This window comes from Trematomus bernacchii, unplaced genomic scaffold, assembly GCF_902827165.1.
Source record: "Trematomus bernacchii unplaced genomic scaffold, fTreBer1.1, whole genome shotgun sequence".
Taxonomy (NCBI): domain Eukaryota; kingdom Metazoa; phylum Chordata; class Actinopteri; order Perciformes; family Nototheniidae; genus Trematomus; species Trematomus bernacchii.
In genome coordinates, this window is record NW_022987780.1 from 101,462 (window position 1) to 115,618 (window position 14,157).

The following is a 14,157-nucleotide window of genomic DNA, read 5'->3' on the forward strand; positions in this document are numbered from 1 at the left end:
CAGATGGCAATGTGTATGGTCTATGGTTAGTCTGTGATCCATACAGTATTCGACTTTTGAAGTGAAGACAGGTAAAAAAACATAGCTCATAAGATGTATTCAATGTGTAAAGCATAAAGTGCACTCTTTTCTGAGAGCTCTGCTCCAGAGGTAAATGTGAATGTATTACCTGCCTCTGCTGTTTCTTTGTTTGTATAAGGCATTTGATTATTTTTCCTCAGTTCCTCTGGGAACCCCATTCGACTGGTCTCCCAGAGGAACTGAGTAAAAATAACAAGAATGCATTTTATCTAATTCAGGCTCCATTTTCTAGCCTTTTTAAGTAAAAAATAAAAACTCATATTTCCCCTGTGGCATATCGAAATAAGAAGTTGATTTGCATTGAAAAAAAACAATCATACCTAACTAGCTTAGGCCTACAGGTCTCTGTTTCTGTACCCTGAAGAAAAACAAGATTTAAATACCTAAACACACTGCTTTTAATGGCTTGTTAAAATAACTACTTTTGCAGTAAAGCCCCTGTGGCCAGTTTCACTGCGCAGACCAATTTAATGTTGCCTCAGTTAACAGTCCGTCCGTCTGATCGTCTGTGTGTACTTCCCATCATGTTGAGAGGCCTTTCTCCTGACAGCCTGCTCTCATAAAGAAGGGCCTGTCTGGGCTTTGAGGAGCTGTAATAGACCTAGATGACAGATGGATGGATGGATGAGGTATGGAAAGAGGGAGCTGTAGATTAGATGTAGGCCTACACAGCAGACCTTTTTCTCTTCTAAGACGTGCTGTATTTTGGTCAGTCATGAGTGAACAGAACACAAATGGTAAAGTCAGCCAGGAGTACTTAGACTGTGAGAGACGTGAGCAGTTAGCGTCTGAGAGAGGCAGACGGAATAGCAGGAGCAGGATTGGAAGAATAGGGGAAAACCATGACGTTTATTGAAGGCAGTACAAATACTGTAATTTTCACCTGTTCTGAAATTGTCCCTAAAGAGAAATGAACACATATGATTGAAAAGCTGGAAATCTTGTGGATCCAATGAGTCCATTTGTATTCATGTGTGATGATGTTAGTCCGCAGAGTAGCCATTTGTTGGCGTGACAACATGTTTTGAATCTTGACCTTGTTGTTTACAATGAGCTGTCATGACCTTTAGAATAATCACAGCCTCATAAAACTATAGAAGCACAAACTAAAGGGCCTTTAGAGGATGTAAAGCTTACCTAGATCTATTGTCAATAAGAGGGTTTCTTAGCACGTGTTCTTCTATTCCTGGAAATTCCACGATTTGAAAAGTTTAGAACGATGCACTATTTTGTGCTCCAGTCAATCCTCAAATTAGAGGGTGTTGAACATGTTGTCTTCAGTGAATGCAATGTTTTTTTAAATGTCTGTTTTCTGTGTTTCTTGTTATTTGTTCTTGTTTTTGCAAAAGGAGCTGCAGTGATACATGAAAAATGTCAGACAATAAAGCATTATCGTATCGAGAATGCCCTGTCCCCTTTCCCTCTAAAAAAAGAAGATAAATGGTTAATGTGCTGACTGTAACACCATTTTGCTTATTCCCCCAATTTGAATTGATTTAAAAGTGTTTGGGAGAACTCTTGTGATGCATTTTGCGCTGTGGTTGTCAGCGTACAGCATCAGCTTAAATGATTAGATTTTGGTTTTGGAGTCTTGATGAAGATGTTGGGGTGCTACAGTGGATTGGCTCTCAGGTTGTCTCTCTCACATTCGCACACAAACACAGAGCCATAATCTTTCCCCATGCTGATCAATAAATCTAATAAGAACTTCATGCTGCCAGCCGGCAGTGACTAATGGCTGACTCCAGAGGGTGGAGAGAGCTGTCTGTGTTGGAGGGAGACAGAGAGAGCAAGGATGACTAACCATGGGTATGTGTGTGTGTGTGTGTGTGTGTGTGTGTGTGTGTGTGTGTGTGTGTGTGTGTGTGTGTGTGTGTGTGTGTGTGTGTGTGTGTGGTGTTCTGGGGGATGGTGGTACCTGTGGTCGGCACAAATAGAGACATTTGAACAGAAATCAGGCAGCGACTGAGTCACCATTTATTCACAGTATTTTACTGTATGAAACAATAATGGTGGTCTCGTCAGTCCCGTCTCTTAAACTGGAATCACAGACACTTGTAATTTGCAAAAGCGTATAATTGAGGGCTAGAGAAATCAATGTTAACTAATAGCGTAAAAACTATGCTGTGGTCAACAAATACCGTAATGCAGTATACACAAGGGTCAAAATGGCATAATATTTAGTTGCGTCCTTTTCCGGCTTTTGGTGAGCCCTTTGAACATGTTATTGAGAACTGTGTTGATCAACCGCCGAAGACCAAGACTGGTAATCAGTTCTTACTAACTGTAATGTGTGTCTCTACCCGTTTCCTGAGAGTCTGGGCGAAGGGATCACATCCCTGCAGACAGAGAGAGAAATACAGAGACGTTAGACGATGAATTTATGAATAATTAATTACAGCAGCATACTGTCTATGACTATTTTAAGCATGAAATGGTTAATTGATTGGTGCAGGAATGAGTCTTATATTATGTAAATGAGTCAGCATCTAGAAGCTAGGCGTTTTTTCAAAGAGTTTTTTGTTACCTACCTGAAATAAGCTAAAGAGATTTTAACGTTTTAATCTACGACATAAAATACGTCAATAAATACCTAACTCAGAAATATCTGAAGCTTGTATGAGTCATTAAAACAGTGGTTGCTAACAAGTGACACAATTATACTATCAAACATCATTGTGCCAAACACAAGTCAGACATTATTTAGAGGTGGTGATGTGGTCATGTGACCGTGTTGTAGTTCGTTGATAGCCTAACGTTAGCTTCTGGCAATTGTATTGATGCTTCAACAATGATACAACTGGTGTTAATATGTTGAGATCACCAGCTGATAACAGGTGTAAGCAACATACATTTCTGTTTGCCATAGATCTTATTGTGTGCTATAATTCAAAATCATGGAACAATCCCATTGCCTTTTTGTTGAGGGAACCATGGAGATGCTTACGTCCTCCCTGCACAACTCTATAAAAAAGTGTCTATATGTCAGAGCTGTATATCTGCCTGAAGATTTAAAGGCATCTCGCTTCAACAGGCATTACGCCAGCGACACCAAAATAGCTGATTATTAAATGTCTGCTCAGTAAAATCTATCATACAATGCACCACTGTTTCACTACAAGGTAAACAGATGTAGAATCATATGACAGATGCAGCAGCTGTTCTGTGAACGTACTGATACTCCCTGAATGCATCCTGGTCGCTTACATCACCTTCTAATCCTCTCTCAGAAGATGTATCCAGTATATGGACGTTTCTCATTTGCTCACTCTTTATCTTTGTCGTTCCCTCTCACCCAGTTAAGGTGTTTGTTTAGCATGCACGCTTTAAGTAATCCTCAGAGTGCCAGTGTGGATTACCATTCTGGCTCCCACTTCTGCTCCACCATCACGAAGGCAAGGAGGATGGAGGCTGCTCAACATCAGTGCAGATAAAGTCTAAAAGCTTGTGTTGAAAACCTTGCCAGTCCAGGTGAGTACAGTATAATATATAGGACTGTGAAATGGGCCAATTTGCACAATGTTTTTCAGTAACATGGACACTCTTCTACCCACTCAAGTAGGGCTGCATTGAACGGTTTCATTATCCATTCATCTGAAAAACATTTTCTTGATTATTCCTTTAATAGCTTTGTTTTTAAAAAGGAAATTGTGAAAAGATCCATGCCAGTATCTCAAAGTCCAAAGTTTAAATGTCTTGTTTTGTCAGCCCAAATAAATTATGTTTAATATATCATTATGAAAACGAAAAAGCAGAACATTTGAATATTGAGTGGTTGAAAATGACTCGATTATATAAAACGTCTTATATGATTTTTCTGTCAAGCAATTCAGCCTTTAGTCGACGAATATTTTCAGCTGTGCCGAAGCAGGGGGAGTGCCTTTTCAGTTATATTTGACCCATTCAAACAAGGGGTTAGATGTAGGCTACCGTGGGAATGCAGATTGCCTGATATACCTGATATCAGTGTTTGTGCGAATGCTGGTGCCTACACTTAAAAGTATCTTGAGATAATAAAAGGGTGTGCTCAAAGAAATGACTAAATACAAGTTTTATACGCTAAAGTGTAAAGCTATATTTCTGGTGCTTAAATCAAATCGTATTTAATTTATCATCATGATGTGGGGTACGAACATATTGCTCTTTTATCACGGCTTTCCTGAGGATTTCCTCATTCATATTTTCTTGTTGATCTCATTTAACTTGATTACAGAGGTGTAAAGTAACTAAGTAGATTTACTCAAGTACTGTACTTTAGTACAATTCTGAGGGGTTACTTGTACTTTACTTGAGTATTTCCATTTTATTCTAATTTGTTATTATATTCCATTACAATTTAGAAGTTAACATTGTACCTTTAGTTACTTTACATATGTGGATTAATGATACAAAAATATATATAATCAACACTTAATTAAGACTTTAGTTACACCTTCACATGCCACCCAGCAGTACATCAAATAATTTAAATGTGTTGCACATTTACAAGCTCTACAAACACATTAATACATCAATGGTTATAATGACAACATATAACATATATGGTTTCGAAATGGACCAATCTGTATGGGGCGAGTACTTCTACTTTTGGTACTTTAAGTATATTTAGATGCCAATACTTTTGTACCGAGTAACATTTTGAATACAAGACTTTTACTTATAACAGAGTATTCCTACACTTTGGTATTTCTAATTTTTCTCAAGTACAAGATGTGTCTATGACAGAAAAAGAGAGAAAATAAAAGATGGAGGGTTTACAGTTTACAGTTTTCTTTTTTAAGTGTTGATCCCATTGTTTATTATGAATCTATATCTGCAAAGTAACTAAAGGTACTACATAAATGTAGTGGAGCAAAAGTACAATGTTAACCTCTGAATGAGTAGAAGTACAAAGTAGCATAACATGGAAATACTCAAGTACAAATACCTCAAATGTGTACAGTACCTGGGTAAATGTACTTAGTGACTTAACACCACTGCTCACATACCACATGCCTAATGTGTGTGTAGGTGTCTCACCTTTCGGATGCTCCCGCTGTGCCCACTGCCCTCTGCGGGTAAACTTAAGGGCATTTCGTCGTCCGAGGTACCGTCTGACAGCGACATCTCCAACTCTCTGTGGAGAGTAATGCTATTATAATTTTACTCAAAACTGTCACTATTTCAACAGACTTGGTCTACATCACACTTCATTTAAAACAAGACGCTAAAGATAATGGAATACACAGTTTCAACGTCAATATTTTTTAACAGAAAACGTTTAGTAAGCTAACGAGTTACGGTTTTACTACTTGCCTTGTCGCAGGTTCCTCCATCGTGAAGCAACGAAAAAGTCGGTCAAAGATTCCCTACATTTCTCCCAACTTTATATATTTCCAAGTAAACACAGAGCTTACTTATATATACTTATATATACTTACTTCAGCCAAGAGTATAGTGAACAAAACTACTTTTTACTCCTCAAAACAACCCAGCTTCAACTCATTATATTATGCTAGCACCTCCTCCGCTCGCTTTTTTTCTGACTTGTGTGCAGCTGCAAGAGCTTATTCACAGAGGCGGGCCGCAAATGAAGAAACAAGCCAACCACGTTTCGTCTTGTAAAAGTGACTGTAGATCTGACAAATCAGAGGGCGGATTAGGGTCGAATAAGAGCCTGATCTGACCAATCACAAGTCGCTTCAAGCGTCCCCCTACTCAGCGGACCGTTGCTACGGTAACGTCAGGGCTGTGGCTTGTGTGTGGGCTCTGAAAAGATTGTAAAAGCTCCACCGTGGGAGTGAAAACCTGAATATAAATGATTAAAAGTTATTTTATGTTTATGTTTAACCAATCCATAGGAAGAGTCAGTGTGTGTCCAGTCCAGATATATAAAAAGTGTAACTTAACGAAATGCTCGCCAGTTTTAAAGGATATTTTTTTTTATCACAAAATTACTTTTTTTCTAATTGCTGAGACATGGAATATAAAGCACAATTATTGAAACTGACACTGATGTAGTAAACCTCAGCTCAAGCTTTTAAACAACCAAAAACATTATCAGTTTGGCACCCAATTTGCAATTCAACATGGCACTTTTTGCAAAATACGCACACATTCTAAACAAAGGAATCTTACATAAAGTCACTCTTTTGCCAGTTCAAGATTATTGGTAAATCTATAGAAATAGGCTAAGTGATAACATTTACCACAATATATTGCTATGATATCTGCCTCTTAAATGTTGTGAATTGGAAGAATGAAATGGAATACAATTATTAGGTCCATCAGTTATTATATTATTATACATTGACAGTTGCTGATGGGGAGGAGTCCAGGAGGAAAGAGACTGTTTATGACCAGGTGCTTTACATCTGGCTGTTTCTGTGATACCTTCAAGGACAAACGGAACATGGTAACAGAGAGAAGCATACTTTTTATCAGACTCAGGCAGGGAACAATAACTTTTTTTATGAGGGACTGTATTACTACGTTTTCTTCCACTATATTAAGAATATAATTATGACATGTCATACTATCAAGAATGTTTTTATGAGACTATAGTTTACTTTTTCATGACCTACTACTATATTATCATTTTTAGGACATGTTTACTATAACTTATGACAAAGTGTGTTAACAATTATTTGTTATGAAATATTATATCATCATCATTATTTTGACATTAAATGATCAATTACTTTTGATGAAATACTATTTAATGCAATGATGAAACAAATAATGTTGTGTGTTGTAATAAATATGTCTATGTTAATTATTTGAAATAAAAGTTAATCAATCAATATTTATATAGCCCAATATCACAAATGTAACATTTGTCTCAGTGGACTTTAGAGTTTGTACATAATATGAATACGAATATGAGGTCCTAACGAAGGTCTAACCATGGCTAACCCTTCGGCAATATTCCATCCAAATATTTGCTTCCTGTTGTTCATATTGGAATGTTATAATAGGCACTCAATCTTTTCATTCAGAAAATTATTTCAGCTGTCCATATCAGGATATGTTAAGACAAAGCCATGCAATTATAATAATACTTAGAAAAAAGAGGTCAGGACCTATCCTGGAAAGTGAAACACAGATACGGCAGATTTGAAAAAGTGAAAAAAAATGACACGGTCCAAATTTAGCCTAAAGAGTGATCAAAAACGTCACTTTTTTCCACCTTATCAACACTGCCATTATTTTATGTAATAAAGGAATTATAGTATACTGTATGATGACTTTTTAAAGCGTAAAAAAACAGCTCACAGGTTATGGCAAATATGAGAAGGCCCACAACAGAAGTACATTTAAGGTATTTATTGTAAAAAAAATGTAAAGTATGTAGTAAGAACAAAGAAGGCCAAAATGTGCAGCCGCTGGCAGGGATGATCCAGGAGACAGCAGAGAGCAGGTGAACTCTGCAGTGTTTTCCTCTGAGACTCCAGACCAGGTGCTCTGAATCTGGCAGCTCCTATGACGCCTTCGAAGACAAATGGAGAATAGTGACAAAAGCAGTCCTGATATCAGAGGTGTCATAATGGCCTGAATTGACATTATATGACATAATATAATATTAATTTTAAATGACATACTGTAATAACTTTATTTATAGGATACTATACTAGCACTTTTTATGACATACTTTATAATAAGTTATTTAATCGGCATTCTATGCTATGACTTTTTAGTGACATAGTTTATGTGTTATGACATACTATATTATGACAGTTCTATGGCATACTGTTATAAATCATGTTAATCATGTTTTTAGATAGCATGCATTGAATTTTTACAAGATATATTATGTATTTTTCGTGACATACTGATATTTATATATGAAATACCATAGTACCAGTTATTTTATTTGACATACTTTACTAAGATCTTTTAAATATATATTATTTGATATGTTTTTAACTATATTAACAATGTTTTAACAAGATGTTCTGTACTGTGAAATGTTATGACATTCTATATATATATATATTTTTTTAAATTACTATATTTATTGTATAGCCTTTTTTTGACTTACTATACTATACTTTTCTTTATCAATAACTTCACTATGTTTTTTTATGACTATATTCTCTGTTGTGCGCTCCTGACCTCTAGTGGCTGAAGTTGCATACATCTTCTTATACATGTTTTAACTCAGTTTAATATACTGATATTGTCAGGTGAAAAATCCACATGGTGGAATGTTGGGAAATTTGCAAAGAGGAAAAAGGCTTCAAGGAGTTCTATGCCTCCTAAAGCCCTTTACTCTGTCATGAAGACATTATATTAAATAGAGTTAATAGTTATTCTAGATTAATTTTTTCAAGACAGACTATAATTATCAATGATTTGAAGACATACTGTGGTATTGTTATGATACTTAATAATACATTTAGATTAATTAAGACTTTTTTTAAATGACTATATTATGTTTTTTAATGACAATCTATGCTATGATTGTTTTATGACATAATAAAAACATCACTGGATTTAAAAGTATAATTTCCATGTGTGTGTGTGTGTGTGTGTGTGTGTGTGTGTGTGTGTGTGTGTGTGTGTGTGTGTGTGTGTGTGTGTGTGTGTGTGTGTGTGTGTGATCCTGTCTCAGCAGTGCAGCACTCTCTCCTGCAGGACGCTAACATCTCCCAGTTGAAGGGAGGGTCAGACATCCAGGCCACGATCATCTCCAGCACTGCAACAGTTACAACTTATCAACACTAAACAATACAATACTTAAAAAGTATCCATAAACCTATAACCAATTAAAACGTATCAACATACATGAAATACTTATCTAAAATCTTTACAGAGTCTTATCTTAACTACATTCTATCATAAGTGCTTGAAACAAATCTAAAAACTAAAAAGTAATAACATATGTTTGTGTGTGTATGAGTGTGAGTGTGTGTGTGTCTGTGTGTTGAAGGGAGGGTCAGACATCCAGGCCATGATCCTCACCAACACTGCAGGAACTGCAACAGTTCAAACGTAAAGGAATAAAACATGTTACAACTTATCAACACACTAAACAATGCAATACTTAAAACGTACCCACAAACAAATGAACAATTCAAAATGTAAAACTTATCAACATACTGAAACATGAAATACTTATCTAAAAACGTAAAGAGTCTTAACTTAACTACATTATATACAAGTGCTTAAAAGTTATCTACTAACTAAAGAGTAATACAAGGTGTGTGTGTGTGTGTGTGTGTGTGTGTGTGTGTGTGTGTGTGTGTGTGTGTGTGTGTGTGTGTGTGTGTGTGTGTGTGTGTGTGTGTGTGTGTGTGTGTGTGTGTGTGTGTGTGTGTGTGTGTGTGTGTTACTGTCTCAGCAGGGGGGCACCAGGCCCTGTCTCCTGGAGGACGCTCACAGCTCCCGGCTGTATATAGTGTGAGACATCCAGGCCATGATCCTCTCCGACACTGCTTCAAAGTCAGTGGGGGAGAGGCCAGAGGGCTCGGACAGGAGGGCCAGGGTCGTGGCCCCATCAGGCTCCGGGAGGGGTCCTGGCTGGGTCTGCTGAACCTTTAGGACACAGAGAGAGAGAGAGAGAGAGAGAGAGAGAGAGAGAGAGAGAGAGACGAGAGAGAGAGAGAGAGAGAGAGAGAGAGAGAGAGAGAGAGAGAGAGAGAGAGAGAGAGAGAGAGAGAGAGAGAGAGAGAGAGGTCAGACAGATGTAAACCAGAGCTAAATCCCAGATCAAAGCACGCTAAAGGGTCTTTGAGCATGTTTTCTCTCAGTGATTGTGCTGTTATGTTAAATGTCTGTTGTTTGTTTTTCATGTATTGTGTCTTGATATGTGTCTATGTTGATGTTACACATGGAGCTGCTGTGATGCAAGTACAATTTTAAAGTATTATTGTATCGTATCGTAGTGGTTTGGGATACATGTGTACGGTGACCATGGATCCACAGCAGAGTCTTTTTAACAGAAACACCAAACTGGTGTAAACATCTGGAGGACTCACCTTCAGCCGGACGTCCTCCAGCATGGCCTGTGGGGGGGTGGGGGTGGAGGGCAGTGGGCTGGGGCTTCCCTCACGGAGTCGTCTCTGCGGGGGCTCCTCAGGGTCTCTGCTTCCCCTCCTCTGCCTCTTCCTCCTCCTGCCAGCCTGTTAGAGAGGGACAGAGGGGGGAGTTAAGGGGAGGGTCAGAGTTTCACTTATAGTCCTCTCAGACTAAATATCACTGCTTTCCCTCTGAAGGAAGAAACACTCTATTGCATGCATTCAGAGCTAGGAAAAGTACTTAGTTCTTGTACTTGAGGAAAAGTAGAAAGTAGAGTGTAGGAATACTCTTTTACAAGTGAAAGTCATGCAATCAGAATGTTACTCAAATAAAAGTACAAAAGTATTGGCATCAAAATGTACTTAAGGTACCAAAAGTACTCATTATGCAGATTGGCCCATTTCAGAATAATATCTATGATATGTTTTATAATGATTGATCATTAAAGAGTTTTCAAAGCTGGTAAAGGTGCAGCTAGTTGTAATGACTGTATGGTAGCTTGTGAATGTTACTCCAGGTGTAACTAAAGACTTATTCAAGTCTTGATTATATTTCACATCATTATTCCTGCAAAACAACTAAAGGTATAAAATAAATTATGTGGAGTAACAGTACACGATTTACAATTTACCTTGTAGTAAAGTAGAAGTACTTCCAAATTGTTTTTAAGTAAAGTACTTGAGTAAATCTACTTAGTTGCTTTACACCACTGCATGCATTGTTAATGTGATTATTAGACACAATGTTTAAAAGAAAAAACCCTTTGATTAACTAAAACATGGAATATTTGGGGATTTGAATAAGATGATTGTGGCTTTTGTTTAAGGCCAACACTGACTCAAGTGATCACTAGATGAGATCAGCGTTATCTGCAGGTCTTTGCAGTAATAACTGGAATCAGACTCGCAACACTTCCACTCCACACTTCTCTTCACACAACCACTCCCACTCGTCTCTCAGCTCGCACGACACATCACATTTACTGATTACTTAGCACGTACCGAGGCGGAACCAAAACGCACCATCGACAAAACACTACGTCTTCATCCAGGCGGCGCATGAAGAAGACCTGCAGGAGCAGGAACATCAGTGGGTCAGCTTCCTGCAGAACAAACAGCCAGAGACACTGAACACAGGCTGCTTCAAGCGGAGGGACACAGGCCAACAGGACGAATTACAGCCATGACTTTGAGGGGGGGGGGGGGGGTAGAATGGCAGGATGTTCAGCTGAGTGTCCTGTGCAGACAGACTCTTGTCCTGGGTGATGTTTGGACCGCAGGGGGAGACACAGGTCGGGCTTAATGTTCTCTCTTGAGTGTTGATGATGACAGTCCTACCTTTAGTACATATGTGCTGACCCAGGAGACATTTGTCCCTCACTTCCACAGAGACTTCAGTCTTCACGGGTGAAGACATCTTTTCAGGAACTGTAGGCCTCTGTTCGTCCCACGATGGGACACAATTTGCCTCCCCCATGTCCCCAGCAGGGGGAACTTGTTTCCATTTTATGATTTTAGTTTAAAAGGGGTTTGCGAACAATGTCCACATCTTCAAAAACTTTTGTTGTTTAAGAAAAGTGTCAAAACAGGTTTTTTTTATTTATTATTTTGTAAAATGTGTGAGGAGCTTAGAGGAATTGATTATCATTAACAATTGTATTGCTTTTCAAATGATCACTCGGTTTTATTGAAATAAAATGTTATAAAAATGCAGTTTTGCTGAGCATAAAACTCTTTTACAATTGTCCTCTCTTTTAAACTCACTCACACACTTACTAGATCAAAAAGACACTTTTAGAGTTGACTCTTGTTTAGGGATCAACTATCTGACAAGGTGCATAGGTTGAAATGTGCAGCATGTGTTACACTGTAACATGTCATGTCATGAATGCCTAGATGTCCCAAAGATGAAATTACAGTTTTGTGAGTGTTGATTTCCCTATATTGACATAGGCCTACATTTATTTGAATATATTAAGATGATACAGCCAATTATAGTTATTTAAAATCAGGTATCAGAACAGTACACACTAAAGACAAATATGCCTCTTTTAAACTCACTCACACACTTACTAGATTTAATCAAACAAACACTTTTAGAGTCTAATATTGTTTTGTGTGTATGTCAATGTAGGATTTAAGGAATTAATCCTACATTGACATACACTTGTTGTTTGAATATAATGATCCAGGTAATTACAGTTATTTAAAATGATCAGGCATCAGAATATTACACCCTAAAGATCATGTTCAAAATAATGCTTCAAATGAGCAAAAAATCCTAACTTTTCTAACACGATATACACGTTTCGAGTGCAGCTTACCTGACAGGTGGTGGTGCTCTGGGAGCAGCTGGGCTCGGTCCTCGAGTAGTTGTGGTCGCAGAGATGAGACATCTGTAATGATTAACATATGTTTTGGGAATGGACTTAATTAAACACATCATATTTTAACTTTGATATGTGATCATTCCTTTAACCTGGTGATAATAAGCTCACTGATTATGCTTAAACCAGCTATTTTCTACTCAGTAGGCTATAGCCTACATGTCAGTTTCTTTAATTGTTTGTAATGTCGATATTGAAAACGGACTACACAATCAAGAAAGATGTGAGGATGAACCTCTATGGTGTCTTTAAAACAATAATTTGGTGTTTAGTGTAACATATTTACAAAAGGTAACTGCCTATGTTGCAATATATGCTAACTGATATTTTCAAGAGCTAAAACAAGCTAGCAGTGTAGCTAAGTGTTTGAAAAGCAGCTATCTTTACAGAATGTATAGTTTTGTCCTCATATTTAAATTATTTACAGCAACAACTTAAAGGGAATTAAATGTATTTAGTATGTTCTACTTTAAGACTGAACCAGCTCCTTCACATGAGTCAGTTCATTGAGCTGTGGAGGTTTGACTGCTCAAATCGTCGAATAAAGCGGCTCGGAAAAGTTATTTAATCACATAAAAATAGTTATATCCTCACATTTGCCTCGATAACTTTTTAGTAAAGTTTTACTATGTTAATTTGGGGTCGTCTTTTCAGTGATAGCTTGAAAGAGAGCAGTTTTGTGGAACTCGTCGAGTAACAGCCTTCTCCTCCAAAGTCTCAGAGTGAAATGGTGAATTTGGAATCGAGCTTTTAAATCTATACTGTACGTAGCTCCATAGCAACCTGCGTCATGCGTCAACGTAACGTGACTGATTAGAAACTTTAAGTATCGATATCTTATTTACATTTCCATGTATTTATTACAATTAAAATATTTTGTTTTTCCTGCTCGTTTTGAAACACTAATTTGTTGTACAAACACAATGTATGCACCTGTTTTTGGATTGTCATGCTTTAGAAACTTCGAGGATATTCCGTCGGTAAAATGTTGATTAATTATGTCAATAGTTTCAACACATAACAGAGAGGACGTAAACATCACATATATTTAGCATTAAAACGTAGTTCACTTGCTGAGTATGTTGCGTGGTGTAGCAATTTTGGCAATTTATTTCTAATGAAGATAGGCCTAGGCTACGTGTCTGAGATAAAGCAGTCCCCGTCCCCTGGTCATAACCAGTTTTTAAAAAACATTTAAACGGTGTGTTACATGACTGTTAGCCATACTTAATGCCACCAACGTAGCCTACCTGAAATGACAGCAGGTGAAATTGGGTCAAAGGACGTCAAACTGAGGAGAGAGGATGAAGAGACTGCAACGAGGAGGAGATACGGAAAGAGTTAAGTTTGATTACGTTTTAAAATGGTATCTCTTTTTCATTTATTACGGACACAACGTCTGTGTTGCCTTAAATGACGGGGTTTAAATTTCATTCTGGACTTTAGAAACATAAATATTTCACCATCATTGATAAACTGTTCTGGAAGAATATTAGGATCAGACTTTTCCGTATTATTTTTGAATAGTTTCTCGGTGGGTGCTGCTTGCAAAACAATAAGTAACTTTGATATCAAAATGAATAATAACAGAAGATATCGTTGATACCTTCGTTCTATTCTGGGTCATTGAGGATGTAATGATTTCACTTGACCCCTAGATGGAAGTGTTTAGCCGAGTATGATTGATTATG

The 14,157-nt window shown here is 37.5% G+C and overlaps 2 long non-coding RNA genes across 2 annotated transcripts; both read right to left on the reverse strand.

Annotated features, from left to right (window-relative positions):
* Positions 1-2,027: 2,027 nt before the first annotated feature.
* On the reverse strand, positions 2,028-5,199 carry LOC117497351. The gene is made up of 2 exons (XR_004557373.1): positions 5,101-5,199; positions 2,028-2,420 (listed from the first exon to the last, which is right to left on the reverse strand). It is a non-coding gene; the product is annotated as an uncharacterized LOC117497351 (long non-coding RNA).
* A 5,906-nt stretch (positions 5,200-11,105) lies between these two features.
* On the reverse strand, positions 11,106-13,920 carry LOC117497361. The gene is made up of 3 exons (XR_004557375.1): positions 13,717-13,920; positions 12,404-12,475; positions 11,106-11,182 (listed from the first exon to the last, which is right to left on the reverse strand). It is a non-coding gene; the product is annotated as an uncharacterized LOC117497361 (long non-coding RNA).
* Between the last annotated feature and the right edge of the window lie 237 nt (positions 13,921-14,157).